Below are 25,217 nucleotides of genomic sequence, written 5' to 3'. Positions count from 1 at the left end.
AATTTGGGGTTTTTTTCCCCTGAATCGGGGGGTTTTTTCCCCCCAGCTCCATACACGAGCCAGGCTCGTCCAAAATTTTAGCAGAATATACTGTCTGTGGTGCACATCAGCGCTGGGGAGAAGCCCGGTGGGGGGGTCCTGATCACTGCCAGGAGGATGCGCAGCCTGATCCTGGTTTTACCCCGTAGTCACCTGGATGTAAGTCCAAGCTGACATTCAGAGGAGCCCCTTTCCCAAGCTGGAAAATAAAAAAGCTGCTGCTTTTAAGTGCAAAAATGCCCATTTTTTTGATGGAGCAGCTGCAGGCTCAGTCACTGGGCTGGGACTTGGGAGATGCAAGAGGGCTGGTATGATTTGGGTAAAGGAATTTTTCTTGCACCTTAGTTTTCCGTCCTGTGAAATGATAATTTTTCTATGATATAAAGAGGGCTGTGAGATTAAATTTAATAACATTTGTGGCATATTCAGTTGGGATGGTGAGTTATAGGGATGCACAGATTAAAAACTGGCTTGTGTCTGAACTGAAAAAAAAAAAAAAGCAAAATTGCTTTTGATTTCAAGAGGTTTATATTTGTATTTTACAAAATGAGACTCCCTACGATGGGACCGGTTCTGTTTCCAGTCACAGCAAGCTGCAAGCATTGCTGCTCTCGCTCGCTCCCGTGCCATCGGAGCCGCCTGGCAGGTGGCATTGGCGGGGCTCGCTCGGCGCCGGCAGCACGCGTTGGGTTTCATTATCAGCCAGCCGGGGCGGGAATCGAGTGGGAGAAGCTGGCGGCGAGTCCTTTCGCCTGCGATGGCAGCAGCACCGTGTGCCGGCGGGCGCTGAAGGGCTTGCCAGCCCCCGGGGAGCACATGGGGGGAGCGTGCGGGAGCGAGCGGGAGCCGGCGAGCTTCACGGCAGCATGTTCGTCATCGGGGGGCTGCGCAGCCGGCGCGCAGAGCGGCGGAGCTGGGAAGCTCTCAGGTAAGGGATGTCGGCTCCTTCCCCCTAAGGCATCCCTGGGGTTGGTGGTGGTTTGGGGGGTGTTTTCGGTGGTGGGTTTGGGAGCGAGCGGTGGGGTGTTCCCACAGCCGGGCTCTCCTGCGCTCCCCTGCTGCGACCGGGCTGGGATGGGGGGGGGACGGGGGGACGACCATTGCTGTCACTTTATTCAGCATTTATACAACAGCGCAAAGAAAAGCCGGCATCCGGCTAATGAACGATATTTGCATTTTCCGAGGCCGCCTTCCCTCGGGCATTTTACTTTGGATTTCTTTTATGAATTGAACTTTGCTGAGGCTGTTTTCGGTGCTGCACCCTTGCGCGCAGCGTTTCCAGCGTTGAATACGGCCACGCACTTGTAAGAGAATGTGCTAAGTAGAAAATGACGTATTTCAGCGGTGACCTTGAAAATCAACGTGTAAATGTTTAAGCTGGGTAGAGCTGGCATGAATCCTCACGGCGACTTGCAGAAGTAAGGACATTAGTTTTTTTTTTTTAAAAAAAGCGTTCCTCGTTAAAAGAAAAAAATGCTGATTGCTTAATGTTCGTTAATCATTGATGAAAGAAGTAAAAGCAGCAGATGAAGTTAATGATTTCACATGTGTACGGGTCCCCTTTAGCAAAGCCTTGCACAATTTGAAGGAGCTCTTCCCCTTTGAGGTTGGCGTAGGGTTGCTGTGTCAGTGGGCTCTCGCACGAGGTTTTATGCTTGAACTTCTCCTGCCCTTAACGCGCTCTTTGGGTCCGGGACCGTCCCTGCCTGTGCCCGGCAGCAGCACCCGCCGCCCCAGAGTTGCTGGATTACGCAGGGTGAATAAAAATACAGTCGTCGCCTCGAGCCCGCTGCGTGGGGGAAGGTGTTGTAGGGCTTTCCACCATAAATCCGACATCAGCAGCGCCTTCATTTTTGATGTACATCACTGTAACAGGCTGGAGTGATGGAGAAGATTGTTTAGGATTTATGTAAACCTTTAAAACGCTGCATAAATTGTAGCCGGAGGCACTGCTACACCTCTCTTGAGTGGCACGAGCAAATTCCCATTTCCAAACCTGGCTCTATCTTTTTTTTTTTTCTTTTTTCAGTTTTTTTGTCGCTGATGACATCAGCGCATCACTAAATAGCACAAGAATAAGGTCCAAGCGTTGGGTATCGTGATGCTGCTCTTGAGTCTTATATCTCCGTCTGCGTTTTCAGAGCTCTTTTCTTCACCCCTTTTACATTTTTTGTGTTGTTTAGGTCTTCCATCAAAAAGGGGCACCATGGCACTAAAAGAACCTCTTTTTCATTAAAACCTTAGGATCCAGACCGGTAAGGCAAAGTAGCAGAAAGCATTGTGTGTCTCGAAGACGGGCAAATTGGTTTTAAAGATGGTATGGGGATATGGTGATTTGCCAAGAGGGTTTTGCCAAGGATTTGCCAAGACCTGAAATCTCAGACTCACATCTGTCACGAGTTTGTTGTTTCTCTGTGATATTTGCTTTTTTGTGTTCTCTGCTGGGCTCCTCTTACCCCATCCTCTAGCAGTTTTATGTACGTGTTGATGATGGTGGTGACCAGGGTGAAATCTCGGTGAACAACAGCATATTGTGGGAAATAATGCTTCAGCATTGCATCAGCGAGGAAGCAAGTCTCCGTGCAAGACCTTAAAACAGGGGAAGGTGATTTTAGTTTGAAATAAATCCAATCCAAATTGGATTTCATGGATCCATGCTGACATTCTCATTGGGACCAAGATGTGTGTTGGACACAAGCTGCTCATGTCTAGGAGTCAGCACAGATTCAGCACAGCACAGGATATGAGCCAGCAGTGTGCCCAGGTGGCCAAGAAGGCCAACAGCATCCTGGCTTGTGTCAGGAATAGCGTGGCCAGCAGGACTGGGGCAGTGATCGTGCCCTGTACCCGGCACTGGTGAGGCCGCACCTCGAGTGCTGTGTTCAGTGTTGGGCCCCTCACTTCCCAGAGAGACATGGAGGGGCTGGAGCGTGTCCAGAGAAGGGCAACGGAGCTGGGGAAGGGTCTGGAGCACAAGGCTGATGGGGAGCGGCTGAGGGAACTGGGGTTGTTGAGCCTGGAGAAGAGGAGGCTGAGGGGAGACCTCATCGCTCTCTACAACTGCCTGAAAGGAGGGTGTAGAGAGGTGGGGTCGGTCTCTTCTCCCAGGTAACAAGTGACAGGAGGAGAGGAAATGGCCTCCAGTTGCGCCAGGGGAGGTTTAGAGTGGATATTGGGAAATTTTACTTCACTGAAAGGGTTGTCCAGCACTGGAACAGGCTGCCCAGGGAAGTGGCTGAGTCCCCATCCCTGGAGGTATTTAAAGGACGTTTGGATGAGGTGCTTAGGGACATGGTGTAGTGGTGGGCTGGGCAGTGTTAGGTTTACGGTTGGACTCGATGATCTTAAAGGTCTTTTCCAACCTATACGATTCTGTGAGTCTGTGATTCCTGGAGATGGGATGGAGAAGGCAGCTCGTGTGCTCCTCACACCTCCTGGCTTCTTGTGAGGGTCTGCATGTGCCTTTCCATGTCTCGGAGGAGCTGACAGTGGTCAGCCCATCCACCCTGTCCCATCCCAGGATTTACCTGCTGGTTTTTGTCTCCCAGCCTGGGTCTCCTGACATGCTGAAGGTAGATGTGTGCTGAGATCTCGATGACCTGTTAACCTGAGTATCATCAACATCTGCCATTTTTTAGCCCTTCTTCTGCTGTTTCTTCCTTCTGGCACTTCCGCACCCACCATCCCCTTTCACCCAGTCAGAGCAGTCTGAATATTCACAGTTCTTCACAGTTCCCTGGTCCTTACCCAGCTCTGGTACGAGATGGTGGGACTTGACTCTCTTTGCTGTTGTTGTTGGTCCCATCTGGAAATCCAAAGGAAGGAAATTGTTGTTTTGTCCTTCTCGAGTGGACAAAACAGGATCATCCCTGATATTTGGAGGCGTCACCCTGGACTTGGGTGGGTGAAGCAGGCAGGTATTTTGGTTCATTGGCACGTGCCAATGAACCTCTTGGTGGCCAAGAGGACGCAGGATCTGCATGGATGTCAGCTGAGGTGGAATGTCCATCATGGCTTGTGCTTGCTATGACGTTGCCAACCACACCAGCAACGGTGACGTTGCTCCAGCACCACCAGCCCACTGCTCCCAACAGGAATACAGGGCATCCATGTGTGGTAGCTCCCGGTGCTCCGGCTTTCCTGGGCTTGCTGATGGTGGTGAGATGTTGTGGGTGACTTTAGCTACCCTCACCAGCAGAGAAAAGAGGTGGTGGAGGACAAAACCCCATCCTGCAGCTGGGCAGAGCTCCAGCTGGGCAGCTTTTGTGTGGGGAGGCTCAGGAACCAAAAATGTGGAACCAACTCCTTGGTAGGTACCAGCACACGTAGGGTGTCCATGGCTTAGTGTTTGCTGGTTGTCCTGGGACATCTTCCTGGGGCTGTTCAGGTAGCCGTGACAAGCAGCATTGAATTAATTACATTAAAAGCAGGTAGATGCCTGTTAGCAGGATGAGAAATATTTTCAAAATTGATAGTTTCCACCATACCCCATTTTGGAACTCTGGTTTAATGCTTAAAATAAAAAAAAAAATTAAAAATCCACTTTTGCATCATGGTTGCTCCCAGAACGACAGCAGGAAAGCGGAGCCGGGAGCTGAGCGCTTCCAACAACTTGCCAGACTTTTAAAATTTTCACACTTTGTACTGTGGGCATGTTCGTTGCTTAATTAGTTTGACTTTCATTATTCTTCCTGGCAAAAGCCATCAGGATCCAAAGGTTGTTCAAAGGGCACAAAGTGATGCAATTATTTTTGCTCCTTTTTTACCTTTCCTAGCAGGTTTGTATCTCTGACATGGGGCTCGGGGGGATGTCATGCTGAAACGTCCTCGCGTACCTTGCTTTTGCTAACGGTTGTTTTGAACACGTTTTAGCCTGGCTTGTCACGGAAATGTTGGTTACGATGCTGAACGTGGCGACTTTAGGATTTTTTTAAGCGTGCTAATTGTCACCACCTCTTTTAATGCTACTGCGGTGCTACAAGTGCAGCTACATAAGTTTAAAAAAAAAAAAGTCATTTCCAACGGTGCTGCTCCTTGCAGTGATCCCTGGCTGTGTACAAGGCTCAGCCCCTTCCCAAAGCGCTGCTCCATCACCCTGGGGCTTAGTTAGCGAGCGGCGTTGAATTCCCCCCAGTCTCCTTGCACAGACCGACTCAACCCCTCAAGGCACCGAGAAGCTCTAGCCCCATTTCCCCCTCTTTCCGTCCCCAGAAAATGAAGATCTCCGTAGCCAGCAGGGCTGCAGAGGAGGGGATTGGTTGGAAACCTTAATTATCAAGTCTGCTTTTAATTAAGTGGGTAGCTTCAACCGTGAAAGTAAAATATTTGTGATTCAAGGCGTGGGGTATGGCGTTATCTCCTGGATCCGATGGTTGGAAGTGGTGTGTGTGACGCTGTGCCGGGTTAATCCTGGCTGCAGCCAAGGTCTCCGCCGGGTGCGATGCTGTTGGGCTCCCCGCGGGGTCCCACCATGGCCCTTCTCTTCGCAGGGCTCTGACTGCTCCCGACCTCCTCTGGTCTTTGGGGAGGAACCCGCTCTGCTCCTGGCTTTCTGCCAGCCGAGAATCAGGTATCCAAGGTAGGCTTAAAAAGTTTGTCTTCTTAGAAAAGACTTAATGACACCACATACGTGGATGGACGGGTGGCAGAGCTCACCACGTTCATCCTCAGCTCCTGTTTCTCTTTGTGGTGGTTTCCAGCCAGGGTGAGATCCAGTCCTGGACTGGTGTAGGGTTGCATCTACATCAAGAATTTCTTCTTTTTAAACATGATCAGTGTGATGTGCAGTGTCTTCTTCTGACCTGCCTTGCCTGAGGCTCCTGAGTTACCCAGGTAGCTGTCAGCAGCTTTTAGGATCCCTCCCTGTGCTGATTTTATCCATGCTCTCCAAACCTGTCTGGGATTCACACACAAACAGGAGGGATGTGATGTATGCGTGCATGTCTGAAATTAAGAGGAATTATCTGCTATGAGATGCTGTTAATGTGCTTGGGTCTGTAGTCAGAGGTCTCGGAGGACTGGGAAGAGCACCTGGGCACCAATTTGCTGCTGGTCAGCCACGTCTCCTGCCATCACGCAGCCCCAAGCGATGCATGGATGTAGCAGCAGCGCAGCACTCACGGCTGGCAGATTTTTGTCCTTGCAGTGTGATTTCCAATAGCATTTTCCACCCGTAGCATCTCCACCCGTGGCTGTCATCCTCCACTTAATTGATATTTGCCAGCGTCGTTGCAAAGCAAGCACCCATCCGTCTGCTCGGGCAGCTCCTGAAGCAGTTCCCCACGGGCTGAGTTTTGTAGGGGCTGGTGTTTGTGGGACATTTCCGAAAGGGCAGTAGGATTTGTGGTTGAGTTTCCTCCTCCTCTCATTACCCATTTGCTTTTTAAGACCTGGAAAGTATCTTTTAAAAGTATTACCCGGTGCTGCATTGGCAAAAGCTGTGGTCCTGGAGGGTGATGTGCAAAGAGGGGGGGTATCTAAAGTCACATCGTGACTTCAGAACCTGGGCAGAAAGGATGTCCAAGGAGAACAAGGGACATCAAGCCGGTGTAGGGGTGCTGCTTTGCTGCTCTTCGAGCCCTTCTGAGCCATGCTGCCTGCTCGCTGCCCCGTTAAATCTTCCTTGGAGCGGTTGGGTGGGAGAAAAGGGATGCTGACTGTGATGGAGGGGATGGAGGCTGGAAGCTGGAGAGAAACGGGGTGTCTGTGGGGTGTTTGGGCAGCGCTGCAAGAGCCAAGGTACAGTCCTACTCGGCAGCTATGTTAAATAAGAAAGCAGCGGGTGATGGAGACTGGTGCCGGGGGGGTTAAAACGCCAGATGGCTTCCCAAAAAAAAGAGCCCAACAGTTTGTGGGCACAACACACTGTAATGTAAAATAGGGGTAACCTCTGCAAAGCTGCTGAAGTTAATTGTGTCTTTCTTCCCCCTCCTTCCCCCCCGCCACGTTCCCTACTGCCTTATTTACCTCTTAATTATATCACATCTAACTGGCTCTGTAAATACCTCAGGGCAGGGATCCTCGTGTTTCGGAGGCGTCTGCTGCAGCTGTGAGTGATGGTAATAAGGGATTAATAATGATGCAACAAGCTACGACTTTGCCTCCGTTGCGCACTACTGTTGCTGGGTGGGTTTTTTTTTTCCCCCCCTTTTCCTCCATATGGTTAGTCGAAAATATCAGCTGAGAAGAGAGGGAGGTGTTTTGAAATCTAAGCCCTACACAAACAAAGATAACTGAAGATGGGGGAAAAAAAATAATCTGCAATTTTGAAGTGGCATTCCCTGCAGTTTGTCCTGTTCCTCTCGAAGAGGGGTCTCTCCAACCTTGTATTTCACCCTTCCTCGTTCCGTTCATCCCCCTCGTGCCTTCTCCTCCTGCTTCGCCTTGGCACGTCATCGTCGTGTGCTGGGATAGCTGTGACCTCTGCAGCTCAGAGCTTGCGGGTGGAGAAAGAAAAGAATCTCAAGGAGGACTCTAAAGAGCCAGGTAAGCCTCTGCCACCGGCCAGAGGATGGTACCACCGCAGGCTGGCAGCCTGGTGAAGTGGTACCTGCAGGGATGTGAAAGTCCTGGTCTGTCTCGCTGGAGTTTAGACCACAGAGTTTAATTTCTGAGCCTGCCTCGAATATTGGATGGTGTCTCAAGAGGCAGGTCCTGGCTTGCTGCATGGCCTCAAACTTACCATCTCACAGCCCTAGGGCACTTCTGCCGTACGATGTATTTTCCTTTGGAAATGCTTTCAGGCAGCAGCCGCTGCATCCTCCCTGTAGAGCATCAGGTAACGGGTCCTGCTCTTGCTCAGGACCTCTAGGTATTGCTAAAATGCAAGTAAATATTAAGGAAATGAACCCATCTCCTAAAGTATTACCTATCATTCGTTGCTTTTCCGTAGCTTTCTAGAAAACCCTTTTTTTTGTACTCTGCCTACTCCTGGATGCCTGAGTATTTGTAATAAGCAGGAGCAAGCAGCTGCTCTTCGGAGCCTTGCTCGGGATCAGCGGCAGCTCCTGGCTCCCCTTGCTCCAGAGCGGCAGGAGGTAAACGCAGCTCGAGTTTGAAGGTAATGAAACCGTAGTTCTTCGGATTCGGTATCGGCTGCAGTAACCCGTGGTGCGATGCCGGCGAAGAAGGAGGTGGCCGGGGGGTCGGTCGTGCCCCCCAGCTGGGATGCGGCGGGGGGATGCAGGTCGGGAAATTGTGGAGGTGTTTCGGGGCTTCTGCTGTAACACGGCTGGGCATTGCCAGTGGTGGTGAGGTGGTTGATTTCTGAAGCAAACTACTCTGCAGCCACTTTAATGAAAATAAAAATAAACCTTTTGTTACCTACTTTAGTCTTCTTCCCAAAGACAGATTCCGCTCTAATTAGTCTAAATAATTCCTGTACCTTTTCTGCCATCCTCCTTGGGAAGCTCCTTGGTAATGTTGCTCTTCCATGGTCAAGACTCATAGAATCACAGAATCACAGAATCGTATAGTTTGGAAAAGACCTTTAAGATCATCGCATCCAACCATAAACCTAACGCTACCAAGACCACCACTACACCATGTCCCTAAGCACCTCATCCAAAACAGAATCACAGAATCGTATAGGTTGGAAGAGACCTTTAAGATCATCGAGATCATCAACCTGGGTCGTCTCAGTTTGAAAATCCCCTCCCTTTGCATCCAGCGTATGGATCACATAGGGACCGCGCAGCTGGCGGGATGTCATATGCAATCCAGACCTGCTGAGTTCAGGCAGCTTCTCCTTTTCACTGGGGTTTGGTCAAACTATACCCACTTTGTTGTTTTAATCTTTTTCTTATAAATCCCTTTAATCGCTTTGTCATTCACGCTGCTCTTTTAGGACCAATTGTGGCTATCCGTCTGCTGAGAAGGTGATCTCAGCTGTGCATAATCCTCTGTTTGCTTAGCTAATTATGCATAGTTAGCTACCAACGCCTCTAAAAACCCGAACCCTTCATTCTCCATGCTCTGCTGACCGTGTCCAAATATCCATGAGCGCTGCTATGTCATTGCTGTGTTTTGCGTAAGTTCCCATCCATTATCTTGCTCGGTATTATCTGACTACTGCTCAGTATTTGAAAAAAAAAAACTCGTAACACCACCCCAGCCCAGTAAATGGCAGTAGGAGCCACGTCTCCCTGCAGCAGAGGCTATTTCCCCGTGGCTATTGATTAAAGTTGAGTTTGACCGAGTTTCATTTTGTTTCTTGCCCTTATTTTTCAACTCTCTGGGATGCTTTCATAATCCGTTTTTAGTCTCAGTGATGGTTATATCTCTTCCAAATCTTGTATTGTACGCAAATTTCAATAGCTGTCTGATTCCTAATTAAGATAATAAATAGGGAAAGGCTTAGCAGATATCCTGTGAGCACCATCAGCTACCTCTCCCCCACGCCGCTGAATGATCTAGCAGGTCCTCTGCAAACCTTCTCTGGTTGGTGGAAGAACTCGTGTTGGGACCGCGGAGTTATCATCTGCCCGAGGGCGAGATCTGGCATGATATGTTGCTTATTTTTTATACATTTTGAAAACCCCACCCCACCGCAGGCGCTGAGGAAATATCAAGGATGCAGCCGCGTTCCTTGAGTAGAGTAAGGTCCTCAGCAGGCAGCATCAGTCTTCATCCCCTTTGGCAGCAAAATCCTACGGGATGTATCCTAGAGACTGGAAACTTTCCTTCATCCTTGTGAGAATGATGGTGACCCCATCCCAGCTTCTACAAGCAGGTGAGAAGGCGTCGCTGCCCTGGCTCAGGCACCAGCTGTGGTTCAGAAGCTGGTTGAGATCTTCTGGACACAAATGGTCTTGTGTAGCTCTAAAATCTACGCAGAGGAAAGGCAGATGTGCCGCTTCTGTTGTGCATCATGTAAATTTGGGTAGAGGATAAGGACGGAGCTGGCGGCAGCTTGAGGGTGTTTCTTTAACAGCAATAATCCAATTATTGAGGAATTTCTCTGCGTAGATCTTCAGCGGAATTCATAAGGGTTTGGATTAATTTGGAAGAGGCTGATAACGCTTTATTTTTTAAGTTGCATTTTTCTTTTTATGCGGTTTTATTTTTTTAATATCTCCCTCTACAACCTTTCAAAAGATTTACTTTTGGCAGAAAAGAAACCCAGTTCAGTGGGGTTTTTTTATTCTGTCTTACTAATGGCTTTCCTTCTCTGTTTAAAAAGCTGCAGCACAGCACTTAGCTCATCTTGCTGATACGGTTGGTTACGTGAGGGTAGGACATTAATTGTGAAGGTGAAGCACTCGCTTGCTTTGATAGATTGTTTGCTTTGGTCAGGGCTAAATTAATGGTTGATCCTAACGTCCTGGTGAGCAAAACCTGCTTCTGGCACCACATCCCCATCCCTGCGAGCGTTGGTAGGACCTTTTGAAAGAGCAGACTAGAGGTTTGCGTCTTCTCAAGTCTTTGAAATGCACTGGGCAAAAAATGCCTTTCAGAACAGCAATTAGTAACTTGTTTAAATAGTTGGGACGTGCTGGTCGGAGAAGATTTGGGTTGTGTCCTGGAGCTGGGCTGAAGATCCAAGCTCTGGGCTTGTAGGCAACACAGTGGTCACGGAAGCGTAGTGGGGATGGATGTTTTGCAGCATCCCGCGCTCTGGGGGAAGCTGTAAAATTAAGGAACCGTTTTTAATAAGAGAAACAGCATTGTTTGGGTTTCCAGGTTGCAGCGTGTGGAAGTGCCTTCATGGTTACTTGGAGCTGCTGAGGAATTTGGAAGTAAAATCCATGGAGTGCCATGTATACCTGATAACATGGGGAAATAATCAGATCCACCTAATGAATCATAGAATCACAGAGTCACAGAACGGTGTGGGTGGGAGGGGACCGTTAAAGGCCATCCAGTCCAACCCCCTGCCACGAGCAGGGACATCTTCAACCAGAGCAGGTTGCTCAGAGCCCCGGCCAACCTGACCTGGAATGTTTCCAGGGACGGGGCATCCACCACCTCTCGGGGCAACCTGGGCCAGTGTCTCACCACCCTCAGCATAAAACATTTCTGCCTTATCTCTAGTCTGAATCTCCCCTCTCTTAGTTTAAAACCATTCCCCCTTGACCTATCGCTACAATGGCTGGGGTCTGTGTATTTGAGATGGTTCTCCAAGTGTATTGCAATAATTCCCCCTGCAAAACAGCAACCTGCAACCCTGTGCAGCATCTCAAAAGGCTTCTTGCTGCAAGGCAGGGGTCCCATGACCCTGTTGGAGATCACGCTGGAAGAGGCAGAGCGGCTGCCTGGCTCAGCAGGCAGGGTGGCTGCCTGGCTGCCCTAACCCTTGGTGCAATGCATCTCGCTTTGGGTTTTTCCAAGAGCGTGCACGGGCTTCCTGCAGCTGCTCGGGAGATGGCAGCTGTGACTGTCCCCCAGGGGGGACCTTCGCTGCCGCCGCAGCGCTGGTGGCAGTCACAGCCCTGCATGCTTCCTCCACACCTGCTTGTTGTCTCTCTGGGCTGACATCTACCGTCTAGTGCAATGCTAGGTCCTGTTGCTATTAACTGTTGGGGAGCAGAAAGCGTGCGGTGGAAGGAAATCTGCTCGATTGGCCACCAAAATGCTAGGGGGCTGCAATAATTGTCTTTAAATTCTGCAATAATTGCGTCATGGGCCCCTCTATGGGGAAGAACATGGATGTGTGGATGGGGTCACCATCACCCCTGCTCCCTGTTGACGAAGGGCATGAATGGTGGCGTGGTGGGCACTGCCATTTGGCGGTGGCTACCATGCCCGGGTTCCTGCTCATCACGCAGTCAGGGGTTAACATTTGCCATGGGAGGGAGAGGTTGGGAGGGAGTCCCATCAGAGCCTCCTGCCCTCGCCTAAACACTCTGTGTGGTGGTCTGTATCTCTGGCAAACGTTAATGATTGCCCTTACCCAACACTGGATCTAGATATTGCTCAAAAAAATTAACCTGAGCATAATTCACCCCCAAGTTTTGCTCAGTCTGTAACTGGAAAAAGGAAATAAAGTTAAACCAGTGCCCTTGCAGCATCCCAGTGGGAGTGATGTCCTGTTCCCAGTGCTCCGGAGGCATCCTCCAGGTTGGAGGGAGCTCTGGTTGACAGCTCTGTCCCTGCTCTACACCCAGTCCAGGGGGTTGTACACCTCCACACCTTCTTTGGTCCCTTCTGTTAGGTTCCTGGGTGTCTGTGTGGTAACAGAAGGGTGTTGATGGGTGGTATTGGGGTGAAGAGTTGGGCTCAGAAGTCTTTGGGGTACACCTCCAATGTGGGTAGCAGGTAAGGACTTTCAGGAAGCAGATGGTTACTGTAAGTCCAGATGGAGGCATGCTGTCCAACGTAGACATTTTACCTTAAGATTTTCTAAAGCTTCGTCTTCAGCAGTCAGGCCATTTATTTATTTATTTTTAATTCTATGGTTAGAAAAAAATGTGCATTTTTATCCTTTAACAAAATCCCGGTGACGGCCAACACTTTACCATGGGTGGTTAAACCAGGATGATATCCCTGCCTCTTTTGTTAATCCTCAGATAATTAGAGAGCGGGCAATCTGACTAGAATTATAACAAGGTAGTGATCAAGGGGTTAAAAATACATTCTTCCATATTTTTTATTTTTGGTGTGCTGGTTGAATCTCGGTTAGCTTTGTGTTATGCTCGCTCTTTGAGCTGTCACCTTCCAGACTTCATCCACAGCAGCCAGCCGGCAGCTTGCATCTTCAGAAGGGGAGCCATCAGTCAGGAATTTAGCATCAAGTCTAATAAAATTGATTAATTTATTTGCAGGGAAACCGTGGCAATCTTTTCAAACGAGCTCTATAATGCAGTGCTTTGTTTTGGTAAGTGGAAAATTCTCTCCAGCAGATAAAATGTCATTTTGGAGACAACGCCGGAAAGGCTTTCCTCTGACTCTTGCTTTTCGTGAGAGCTTGGAGATGTTGGGGTTCCTGCAGCCAGGGTGTTAGTGTGCCTGTGCACAAGCCTGAAGGGTCTCCTGGGGTTTTTCAGCCTCCTGTTGGACCTGCCTCGGCGGTTTGACCTTGTCCCTGTGCGAGATGACAGTAGACGGCACCAGAAAACAGTATACCATCTTCAGGCTTGGCCAGTTGGAGAGGGTATTGCAACGTCTCTTTGGGACGGTTGCTGCTGCTTCTTGGTGTGACTCACGTTCTCGGCGTTAGATGTCTTGATTTGACCCTTCCTTGCTCTAGCTACAGCCCATGGCTGTTGAGCTCAGTAGGGCCATGCAGAGGTAACAGCAGTGAGAGCTTCTCCGGACCATCATTCTCCTCTGAGTTGCGCTGTTGGTGGAAAATGGTGATGCCCCGTCACTGGAAATGTTCAAGGTCAGGTTGGATGGGGCTTTGAGCAACCTGATCTAGTGAAAGATGTCCTTGCCCATGGCAGGGGGTTGGACTAGATGATCTTTAAAGGTCTTTTCCAACCCAAACCGTTCTATCATTGTATGAAAAAATCACATCCCACTAAGATGAATGGATGTCAGCTCTTCTCAGGATTATATCTCGCTCTGGCTCATTTGACCTTGCTGCCTTGCCTTTTCCTTTCCCAGTGAAGACTATTATTGAGGGTTTCTTCTGTCATCTCTCCTTCTCCGCCCACTTAAGTCTTTTCACAGTTTCACTGCTCCCGTTGGTGATCCTCAACATTTTGGCTTTCCTCTCTCAGACAAATTGAAGCTGGAGAGCTCGAGAGAATAAAATAAACCTACACAGTAGTGTGAGTGCCAGAAGTCCTATGGAGGGCTTAGAAGAAGCAGACCAGAGGTGGATAGTGGAAACCAGAGGTCTCAGGTGGTGGTGGGAGAAGCAGCGGGCCGTCTGTCCTGCCGCTGGTAGTGACTTTTGTCAGATAGTGCCAGAAGCACCTGCAGATACTGCTGGTGGTGGGATCATGCAGGAGAAAGCATAAGTAGTCCAAAGTGCTTGACTAAAAGCAGGACAGATGTGAGTAAACAAAATAAGGCAAGAAGGAGCAAAAGAAAAAGGGGAAGAAGAAGAAAAACTGGCCATAACTTCTGCTGGTGCAATAGCCCTCTTTTAGATGTCTTCAAAGCATGGTTACAAGCTTAGTCATTAGATCCGAGGTCTCAGCCCTCCCACCAATTCAGCTTCTTGGCATTTTTGGTCAATGGATGTATTTTATCTTGAGTCAGCGTATGGTGTCTTCCTTTTTGTCTGATCCACCAGGGCTCTTGAGTTTGCTCAAGCTTCTTGCTCAAACATGAAGGTACAGCTTAATCCGGGAGCTTCCCCCCAGTGGGGTTCCTCTGCCATTGGCAAATATCTGTGGGTTTTGGGTCAACTGGAGCTGACCCAGAATAAAGGCAGGCACGATGGGCATCAATTGCTGGATTTTAAGGAGATATTTTAGTTAGCCTCACTGCAGTGTAAATGATAATTAAATACGCCTTGTGCTCAAAAAGCGTGGAGTTGTGTGGCTGTTTGGGAGCTGTCAGGGCTGCTGTTTCACACCGTACCTCCCCTGAAACGTGTGGTTTGGATGCACATCTGGAAGATGGGGTTGCTGGATGTCCATCACCGGCATTATGGTAGCTCTCACTGGGCCGCTGGAGTATTTGCGCTGGGGCTGCAGGCCAGTGCTCCGGGTTTGTTCTTTAATCCACGCATTTGAGGTATCCAAGATATTATGCAAGTACAGAAACATGTAATAACAAAATTAGGGGTGTGCGTGTATATATAGATAAATAAATGCTGCAGATTTTGGAGAGAAAGGACCTGTAGCCCAGCATCCGCCTTACAGCAAGTCCATAACCAACACGACATGGTTACAGCAGGCTCACGCGGAGTACGGACCCCCACGCCACTCCTGAAAAGGGGTTTTTCCCCACTCCATCCTGCTCCCTGCCTTCTGGTCAAAGGCGTTGGGGCTGGCTTTGCCGGGGAAAGCCGTGGCCTTGCCGGCAGCCGAGTGCCGTCTCTGCTGACGGGGTTTCCATGCCATAGTCTGACGTAGGATGTGCCGGTGCCTTTGCTGCTTGCGAGTTACGGTGATTTTTATGAAGCCACATGTGCTTGTGCCGCAGTTTAATTTGTGCTACATGAGAACCTGATGTATTTGTATGTTCTGCCAAATACTTTCTTCTCCCCATAGAGAAAATTGTGTAATTACAACGTGTAATTCACGAGCGTAATATGAAACTAAGTGTGTAATGTTCTGTGACTGCGAGGGAATTAGCCTTATTTTTCCCTTTCAGAAGCTGTATAAATTAACCCACTTTTCCTATCAGTTACTGGGGAGAAAAGGTTATGCTTCTTGCAATTCTGTTTTCTATCTTATCTCTGCTGTAAACATTGCCAAGCGATGCTTGTTGGCGTTGAGACACGAGCGGCTCCGCGAGGAAGACTGCTCAAGGATGGCAACTAAATTGCAGTTACATTTCTGGGTTCACCTCATTTTGTGTTTGCAACATATTGCCATTATTAGTGCAAAGCAATGGCAAAAAAATTTTTTTTTTTTGCATTGAAAGAGCAGAATTCCTGCTTGCAATGTAGAGAAGAGCATCCTTTGCCATAGGGATGGGATAGAGCTGTTGTAGCATGCAAGGGACGACCCCCGTGTGGGAGCCCACCACGAGTCCTTGCTCCCGTGTATTTTTAAGCAGAGCAATGCCATTTTTACCATCCACCAGTTAAATTTCCCTCCCTCTTGCTCATCGTAGGCTACTCAGTGGCCCTAAAAGGAGGTGGGCAACGAGAAAAATTAATATTTATTATTAAAATTAAATACACCGAACCTTGACTCACCTTTTCAGAGGGTTTCTTGCATCGCTGCTGTTTCTCTCCGACGCCGTACATTCATTTATTTCACCTTGCTACCAGCCTTGCTGCCTCCAAAAATATTAACCATGCGTGATGCACCCTTGGGGAGATCTGGTGGGGCTGTCAGCCCTTGTCCTGAAATGAAAAATGAAAAATCCAAGCAGGATGGCACTTAAGCCCAGATCTTAAGGAGAGACTTAAACCTCACTGCATCCACCACTGTAGAAATGACTGCAACCAGCCCATCACCTGGCTGATGGTTCTTGTTCAACCCACGTGGGTTTGGTTTTCCCCTCCTGTGGATGGCTCCGTGTCTGCTAACAGTAATGGTTGAATGCCTTTCTTCTGGTTTTTGGATATGCAGAAATATATGGATGCAAACGCTCGCGGAGTACGTGCTGACATTCGTGAGCAGCCCGGTAATAAGGCAGTTGGCGCGCTTTGGGAAAACAGCTGGTGTAAGAAGAAATTTGAATTTCTATTGGGCTTTTAATGAGGATTAAAACCAAAGCGGGTTTAATACTCGGAGATCTTTACATGGGTTTAAAATACCTGATCGGAGTAATTTTCAAGCGAAAATGATGCATTGTCATCCTTTTAAATGGACTTTTCCCATGGGTGTAGCAGGTGGTGGTGGTGGAGTAACTCAGCTGATAGAGTTATGACCCATGCAGACTGAAAATAGTTGTTGGGTCCCATCTTACTTAGCACTGAGGCATCTGTCTCTCAATGTGCTGCTGACATGAATTCAGGCTTGGTTTTGTCTAGGATCTCGGCAGGAGGGTTGAAATGGAGAGGGAATGAGCCCCGGCTGGGACCAAGTGGGTGCCTGTATTGACCCAGCTCTTGGAAAGGAGATGGCTTCTGGTCGAGAGGAACCTCAGCAGCAAAATTTCATCCCCTGCTTGCTCGTAGCTCAATCTGCTGAGCCTCAGGAGTGCGGTGAGGCTCAGGATTTCCCCATCCTGAGCACTTGAAGATGGAGCTGAGTTCAGATAGCGAGGACACCAGGTAGTCACACCACGGGTGTCCTGCCTGGGGACGTGGGTAGTGCCACCGCAGCAGCATGGTCCCACCCCAGCTCCTATCAGGTGCTGGGGAATGCAGCCATGGCTCAGTCAGGGACAACTTCAGGAGAAGGGGATGAACAAGTATCAAAGCAACTCACAGATGAGTTTTACCAGCAGCGCTGTTCAGAGCAAGCAACGTGAGCAGAAACTCGATAATACTGAAATTTAGATTGCTGTTAGAAACCTTTCTTCATGCTATCATTTCAGATGCCAGTGTCTGGTGAGGCGCTTGTGCTCGTTTCTGGTTCTTTTTAAAAAAAAAAGTTAGGTGCTTCAACGTCATCATACGTAGCAACAGTCACTGCTGATCTCTTGACTCGGGAATTGTCTTCTGAGCAGCCACCTGCTGGGGAAGGCGTAGAAGAACCTATAGAACAGGGTGTTTTAGCAGGAAGCTCTTGGACTGATGCTCAAAAGTTGCTAATAATTCAGCAGCAGCATTTCAGTGCTCCAGAAATTAATGCGGGGAGATGAGGTGCAAGACGGCACCTTCTGAAGGTTTTGCTGGAGCTGGTGGGCTCCGTCCCCCTCACCCTGGGGGCAGCAGCATCAAGGATGGCAGCGCAAAGTGAGTCATCCTTTTTCATTTTCCTGTATTTTTTGTAATGTAGAAGAAGGAAGAGTTTACTTTCCTTGTTTTCATCTTTTCCCCACAATTGGTTTTGGTTTGATTTAGTGCCCCGTCGTTCTTCCAAACAACCCTAGAGCAGCTCAGAAGGTAAATCCTAGAAAGTTAGGACAGGTCTGTGGGTGGTCATTAACTCCTGAAAACCCTCCGTGGTGCAGCGTGATTCTTACCGAGCTTATTTGCTTTATTTTTGAGGTGGGTTTCTTTTTGGCTTCCTATTTTCTAGTTGTCTTCTTTGTACTTGGCCATGCGAGAGGATTCACAGTGGTAGCATGGAGATGCTCGGACACAAGTGGGATGCCGGGGGGTTAGAAAATCACGTGCTGTGACAGTCCCTACCCCTCCGAGTGCATGATCTAATTAAGACAGACAACAGATGGCTACGACAAACAGATGTGGGTGAGCACCAGGTAACAAGGAGATGATTGCAATTAGTGTAATAAGCAGCACATCAGTTATCTCCTGTCTGGTGTATTTTAGCTGAGGTGAGTTTTAAAGAGAGCTTGGGAAAATAACAGAGTGGCGTTGTGGATTTTCAGAGGTCTCCTTAGGCATCAAATATTGATTTCCCACAGCTGGATTATTCATTTTCATCGTGCTAAGGCAAAGCCCTTTCCCATATTTTCCCATTCATTTGTAAAACAAATTGGCTGCTGGAATTATCCCCGGGCTAAAGGGGGATGACTGCTGTGGGTCTGTGAGTTGCAAAAATGTTAGAGATGATGGGCGTATTAAAATTCACACCTTCTCTTTGGACCGTCCCCTCTCTAAGGATGATACTTAGTCCGCAGGACATTGATTTATAAAACCTCTTTCCCTTTTTTTGTGTGTTTTCTAGGGATCATGTAGAGAGCAAGCACTTGCAGAGCTGGCGTGCGGCTGGCCTCTGCTTTCATCCTTAAGGAATTCACTTGGATGCGTGTATTTTTGTTGCTGTATGCAAAATTCCCTTTGGCTGAATAGGTTTGATTTTATGGGTTGTACGGCCCATGTTACCTTTCCAAAGCAAACGATTTCTTGGGGGCAGAAGGTGATAGAGAAGCCTGGATTTGGAGAGCAAAGCTCGTCTTCTCCGTTGTGCAGTATGGAGCAGTTTCTGGTGCTCAGAATTAAAATTACAAGAATAATGGGGCCCTGGAAGGTGGGATTAGTATCCTGTTGCTCTATGCCATTAGTACGAGGTTCACTCCTTCCCATGGCTGCTCTGCAGAGGACACAGATCTGTAGGACCTGCGGGTGAAGGACTTGATTCTTGGTGCTGGCTGGCCCACCATGGCCACCATGGGTGGTTGTGAAGCCATGTGCTACTCTTATTCCCCATGGGCCCACCAGCCGGTTGGCATGTCCTACCTCATCTTCTGTAAAACCTCCTGCAGCGGTGAACGCGGGATGGGTTTGGTACCAGGAGTTCAACCTTCCACTGGGATGCGTTGGGTTTCACTGTTAGGGACAGGGAGCAAACCCACCGGGGTCTACAAGGTGGGAAGAGACCTTCAGCTCTGCCCCCATCTCCTTGTTTGGTCCTGAAGAGCAAAGAGCTCCTGGGAGGTTTGGTACCTGGTTGTGGACCGCTGTTGGGTGATGCATGGCTGGGGTGCTCGCTGCGTGCCGGGGCTTTGCACGTCCAGGGTGCCCTTTGCGAGAGGATTCAGAGCACTTTGGAGATACTAAGTCAATTAATTCCCAGGGTTTGCCAGCACTCGGGGAGCTGCTTGCTTGATAGTCAGGAGTTTTCCATCCTAGTGTAAAAAAGAAAAAACTGTGTGCGTTGATGGTGTCTGACCCAGTAAACAGGTCGGAAGAAATTAAATTAAACTCTGACTTTTTATTTCCTGCGTCACATCCCCAAAATCCAGACCTCTGCAGGTCCCCCTTGCTGGGAGCGCTGGTGCCGTGCTCCCGGGCTGCAGCTGCCGTCCGTGCTGCGGGAGGCTCTGGACCCGCAAGACTTTGGTTTGTGCCTCTGCTTCCCTCTGTGACCTGGGACGAGACCACGTCCCCCCGCCGCAGTCCCCCGAGGGATGGGAATAATGAGGCAGAGAAGTGAAATTCATCTTCAGAAACATTTTTAGCTGTCAAAATGTTAAATCTTTCATAATGTTAATCTCTTCCACATCAGTCGAGTTTTTGATCGGTGGCTTTTAACCTGCATTGCATCAGTGATGTTTAAACTTTTTATCTCCCTCATGGCATAGTGGGAGTGGGGTATAGAAATGACCTGCCTGGGGCCACCCGACCTGCCGTGGTCCTTTCTCCTCCATGCTGGTGGCAGTGGAAAGCCTCTCCTGAAGGGTGTAGGCATCTCACACGTCCTCCCTGTCCCCTGCCCTGCAGGGCTGGCAGGTGGGTGCAGATGCAGGGAATTGAGACGATGGGCTTTCGCTCCACCGCGTCCCCGAGCTGACAGCTTTTATTAGCCTGCTGCCTCCGCAGAGCTGGCGATAATTAAGATTTCTGCACATCCCGCCTATCTCCTAGGAAGGAAAGCAAACACCGGCCCTCCAGGCTGGACGGACGCGGAGGACATCGGAGCATGCTGCTCCCTCCCTGAATTCATCCTCCTCCCAACGCCATGGGCTCTGCTTGAAGAGGCGATGCGAGATCAGGCAGGGTGGATCTCCCCGCTGCCTTCACCTCTAGTTTCCCCTCCCTGAGGCCAGTGAAAGTAAATCTTTATTCATCAGCTCCCTCCTCTTACAGCCCTAATGACCACGGAGATGTGGGCTCAAGGTAGGGTTGCTGCAAGCCCTCCTGGTGACCTTGAGCATGTCCCATCCAGCCTTGACTCGAGCATCATCATTATTACAGTACGATGGAAGCATTGCTTGGTGTCGAGAGGGGATGTTCAGGCCAGGACGAGTAATGGGAACCAAGAGAAACCCAGTCGCTCATGCTTCCCGAGTTGGATGTCCCAGAGCCAGAGGGTCCATCTGGCAGCATCTCTGCCAGGCTCAGGCAGAAGATGGAGGGCTCGCAGGCTAGGTGAGAGGCAGGAGGAAACGAAGCAGGGAAATTGGGGTAAGGTACCAAGAAAAGAGGATTTAGTTGGAAGGCAGACGTCTCTGCAGGCTGGAGCGATGCCATATGGATACAGGGATTTCCATCCCCCCTCCCCAAGGACTGTTGCACAAAACAGATGTGACATTTGTTTTTGACAACTTCAGCCACCAAAAAACCAACGTTTAATCGGGACTTTACATGTCTCTTCTTTTTTTATTGGGGATGAGGTCAGAAAAAGTTCTTTTAAAAAAAACCCACCTCAAAGCTAACACCCCATGCAGTAGGTTGGCAAGTGACTCACTCTTTCTCACCCGTTGTCTCTTCTCTATCCACATCACAGCTTCAGCGTTTCTTCTGTAATCTGCACAAGTTTAAAAAAAACTAAAAATTAAGGCTTGTTCTGACCCCAGCGATGAGAGGAGCAGCTGATGATGAACTGGTGAGGGGAACAATATAAACGTGTCCTTGCGACACCCCAAGTACGCTCTTAATCACCTCTACTTGAGACTGCGTACGCACAGACGGGTTATATTTTCATGATAAATAGCTGTAATATGAGGGACTTTTCCAACATTGTTGTTTTCTTAAAACCAGCCGACTAATTGTGTCTCTCTCCAACAGATGTTAGTGTTATTTTGTAGAGCAGTTTTTTGGGTCAAATTCATCCAAAATGTGGGAAATACATTTTAGAAATAGGCAGTTTTGTTAGAATCAAGTATTCGGTGGCCAGCTCTGTCTTCTGTGCTGTCAGTGCAAATCACTCGGGCTATTTGTGTCTGCTGGAGGTAGCGATGGATGTCTTTGGGAAGCTATTGGAAATCCGTTGGCATTGTTAGGAAGGCAGAAGCATCAGGCCTCAATAATTCACATCTTTTTTCTTTTTTGTTACTTTTTGTTAATATGGAAATTACATTCGTGTCATGATCCCCAAGATTGTGTTGGAATATTGATGTTGGCTGGTGCTTCATCCTCCGTGTCAAGGCTCTGGTCTCTGCTACGATATTCATTAGCATCCCAAAGAGCAGCATCTTCTTCAGGTAGACACTCCAGTATGGCACGTTGCAGGACTGATGGAAGAGGAGAGAGCGTAGAGTTGGAAAGCAGAGGTGGTTTCACCTGCCTGGCCATGGGCAGGTCACTTCAGCGCTTGTGCTTCTTATTCATCCCCCCTCTCCTTTTTTCTTCTTCTGATTAGTCTCTTTGAGACTAATTAATCTCCGGTGAGCAGATGCAGTGGTGCATTGGGGTGCTGGTAACAAGAGGGACCAGGGACTGGTGCCATATCCAGATCAGTGGGGTAAGAACCAGGGGAGCAAGAACAACGTGGGTATGAGAATCACCTTCAAGAAGCTCCAAACCTTTGGCCTTGCCGGTGGCTTGAGTTTAGCCCTTGTTTCGCCAGAGCCGGGGAGCTGCGGTCTGCACCACAGGCGCTTGCTTTGCTGCTGAACACGGTGCACATCGCAGCTTTGCTCATCGACACCGCTGCTGCGGGTCCACGGACTTGTGCACTAGCTGCACGCAAGTCCAAGCATGAAGATGCTGGTTGCAAAGATAATATCCATAGTTGTTGAAAAAAACCCCACTCTGTGTTTTGGGTTTGTGCCATGACACGGAGTTTCTTCAGAGCAGTGGGTCTGCACCATGCTGTGATGTCTCTTTGGGATGAGGCTTCTTCCATGTGCATCCAGAGGAGGGCAAGAGGCCAACGCTCTTTGCGTTGATGCAACGCTTAGGTCTTGCCCCTGCCATGGTCAAACGTCTCCCAAGGAGCCCCGTGAGTGAGCAGCGCCGGTGGGGACACCGGCAGCATTTTATACTGTCCCTTAGTATATTTTTTTGGTGGCTTGTGACAGCAGAGGAGCAATCGGTGTAGCAGAGGTCTGCATCAGAGAGCCCCCATATTAAGCCTGGAAACCGCTCCCCCCCCTCCCTCCCCCCCCAAACTAATTACCTTGTTTTCATTATCATCCTGCCTTCTTCGTCTACCTCTGTTTGCTTTCCTGAGCCAGCAGAATATTAACATTTTTACAAGAAGCCAGTGTTTAGAAATCAGGTTTCCGGCGAAACGGCCCCGAGCGCAGGCAGCAGCAGGCAGGGCTGCCTTTCACCGGCAGCCCAACCCTTGCCCTCGGCGGGGGACGTTGTCCCCTGGTCTTGCCCTGACCCAACGGGGCTTTCGAACCGAGTCATCCCCGTTATTTTTAGACCAAATGACATTTTTTGGCTTGTCAGCCCTGGCAAGTTTTGCCGTAAAATAAACTACTTTTACAATAAAAAGAAACATTGAGTGTATTACATCAAGGGCTTAACTCAAGCCAAGGATTTTAGCTAAGGCTGCAAAGTTGTCCTTAGTTCACCTCTCTAGGGCATATGGTCGCTCTTGCCAAGCCATGGTCCCACAGCGGAGCATCCCGGTGGGACGATCAACTTTACCTGCCATATCCCCACTCATTTTTTCTTTTAATTCAGCTGCCGAGAGGAAAGATCAGGACTTGTCAGAGCAACGCCACTTACGGAGACTCAGTGTTTTGGTGAGAGCAAGTTAATCCTTCAAGAAGAAGGTTTAAACCCCGGTAAGCTTGTCTGAAACCCCAGCGAGCCCTTCGCACCCAGAGCAGATGATGCAGCGCTTTTTAGTTTTCCAATCTCTAGATTTTTCAAGAGTTTGCTTTTTTTCCCCTTCCTTATATTTGCGTTGGCATCGTTCCTTCTTGCAAACATGCCAAAGACGGGGGGATGAACTCGGATCCGTGGTCATGGCTAGCTTGCTGGCATCTGCTCAGGGTTTCTGAATTCGGTGGACGAGCTCTCATGCCTGCAGTATCGATCGCCTGCATTGATATTGCTAAAATGATTTCAGGAACCGTGTTCGCCTTAGCACCGGTGACGCAAGCGTTAGCAGAAATGCCTGCGTGCTGCCGAAAGACAGGCTCTTTCCCCGTCGCACTGTGTTAAGCGCAGATATTTCACTTGTTTTGGAGTAGAGGTTTTCAATGCTGAGCATGGACGTGGGTCACTGGGGAGCCAAAATGTGTAACGCCCCCCTGGACACCTCAGTCGTAGGAGATAATGAAGCTGGTAATGCTGGTTTTCATAGAATCACAGGATGGTTTGGGTGGGAAGGGACCTTTAAAGGCCATCCAGTCCAACCCCCTGCCACGAGCAGGGACATCTTCAACCAGAGCAGGTTGCTCAGAGCCCCATCGAACCTCACCTTGAATATTTCCAGGGATGGGGCATCTCCCACCTCTCTGGGCAACCTGGGCCAGTGTCTCACCACCCTCAGCGTAAAACATTTCTTCCTTAGATCTAGTCTGGATCTCCCCTCTTTTAGTTTAAAACCATTCCCCCTTGTCCTATCACTACAGGCCCTACTAAAAAGTCTGTCCCCATCTTTCTTATAAGCCCCCTTTAAGAACTGAAAGGCCCCAATAAGGTCTCCCCAGAGCCTTCTCCAGGCTGAACAGCCCCAGCTCTCTCAGCCCTTCCTCACAGCAGAGGGGTTCCAGCCCTCTGACCGTTTCCGTGGCCTCCTCTGGACCCGCTCCAGCAGGTCCGTGTCTTTCCTGTGCTGAGGACCCCAGAGCTGGACGCAGCACTGCAGGGGGGGTCTGACCAGAGCGGAGTCGAGGGGCAGAATCCCCTCCCTCGCCCTGCTGGCCACGCTGCGGGTGATGCAGCCCAGGACAGGGTTGGCTTTCTGGGTTTTAATACAAACACTGGGGTCTTCAAGCAGCCAGGGAGCAGAGGAGATGCTCACGGCTGTGTCCATCCCTCTGCACTGCTCTGAGGTCAGGAGGAGCTGGTCTGCAGATGTGGTTTGGGACTCGGAGGACTTTCAGAAGCTGCTTGGACTTTAATTGTCACCTATCTGAGCACGAGATGAGCCAGTGCCGATGGCTTTTGATGAGCAGCCACCTTGTGCCGGGCTGGGCAGTAGGTGGGAGATGCTGGACGACTGAAGGCATCCCACTGCGCTTTTGGGCAGGCTGAACAAAACGTGGGGGGAGTCTGGGCTGTGGGAACTGTGGATGTGCCTTCTAGGGTTCGTTTTATCACAGGCCATCAGCAGTTTAATCCTCGTTAAAATTTCAGCTTTTAGAAAGCAATGGAAGAAAAGAAGGGAATTAAGTTTCAGAACTTAGTCCTTTTACTCTGTAAACTACTACCTTCTTGTCCAGGATCCCGTTGCTTTATTTCTCAGGGATTGTATCTTCTCACAATGATAAACACTTCCAAAAATTCTAAAATAAATAAAGAATTTGGAAGGTGGCATTGTCCAATATTGAATCATTGTGGTTGCTGAATGAAAAATCACGGAATGGCTTTAGCAAGCTTCAGGGAAGCAACGTGCATAGCTGATTTCTTTTCTGGAGAAGCTCTGTCCCTTGATTTAACGTGTTGTGTGAGGGTTTGACCCTGTCCTATAGATGTGTTTAGTCCCATTTAGGCAGTCAGAGGGGACTGGCTGTGTTCTCGGGTCGGAGAGTGTCACGGTCTTGGGCCAAACCTCTTTAACACTCTTCAAGGTGAAGTATCCAGAAGGAAGCCTTAATTGGCTTTCTTGCCTTTATTAGGCTTACATAGTATTTTATTCAGTTAAATAAAAATATATATTTCATTGTTAAGGAGCATTAACTTGTGGGATATTGCAATGTTATAGTCCTCATGACTTCTGGACCTTCTTTGGTTGCTTAGACCT

At 49.1% G+C, this 25,217-nt stretch overlaps 1 protein-coding gene across 5 annotated transcripts in view; it reads left to right on the top strand.

Moving 5' to 3' along the window:
• NCOA1 (nuclear receptor coactivator 1) overlaps positions 1–25,217 on the top strand; it is a 185,667-nt gene that overhangs the window by 94,524 nt on the left and 65,926 nt on the right. The gene's annotated exons all lie outside the window — the stretch shown is intronic.

Source organism: Mycteria americana, chromosome 3 (genome assembly GCF_035582795.1).
Source record: "Mycteria americana isolate JAX WOST 10 ecotype Jacksonville Zoo and Gardens chromosome 3, USCA_MyAme_1.0, whole genome shotgun sequence".
Taxonomy (NCBI): Eukaryota; Metazoa; Chordata; class Aves; order Ciconiiformes; family Ciconiidae; genus Mycteria; species Mycteria americana.
This window is presented reverse-complemented; position numbering and strand designations above follow the sequence as displayed.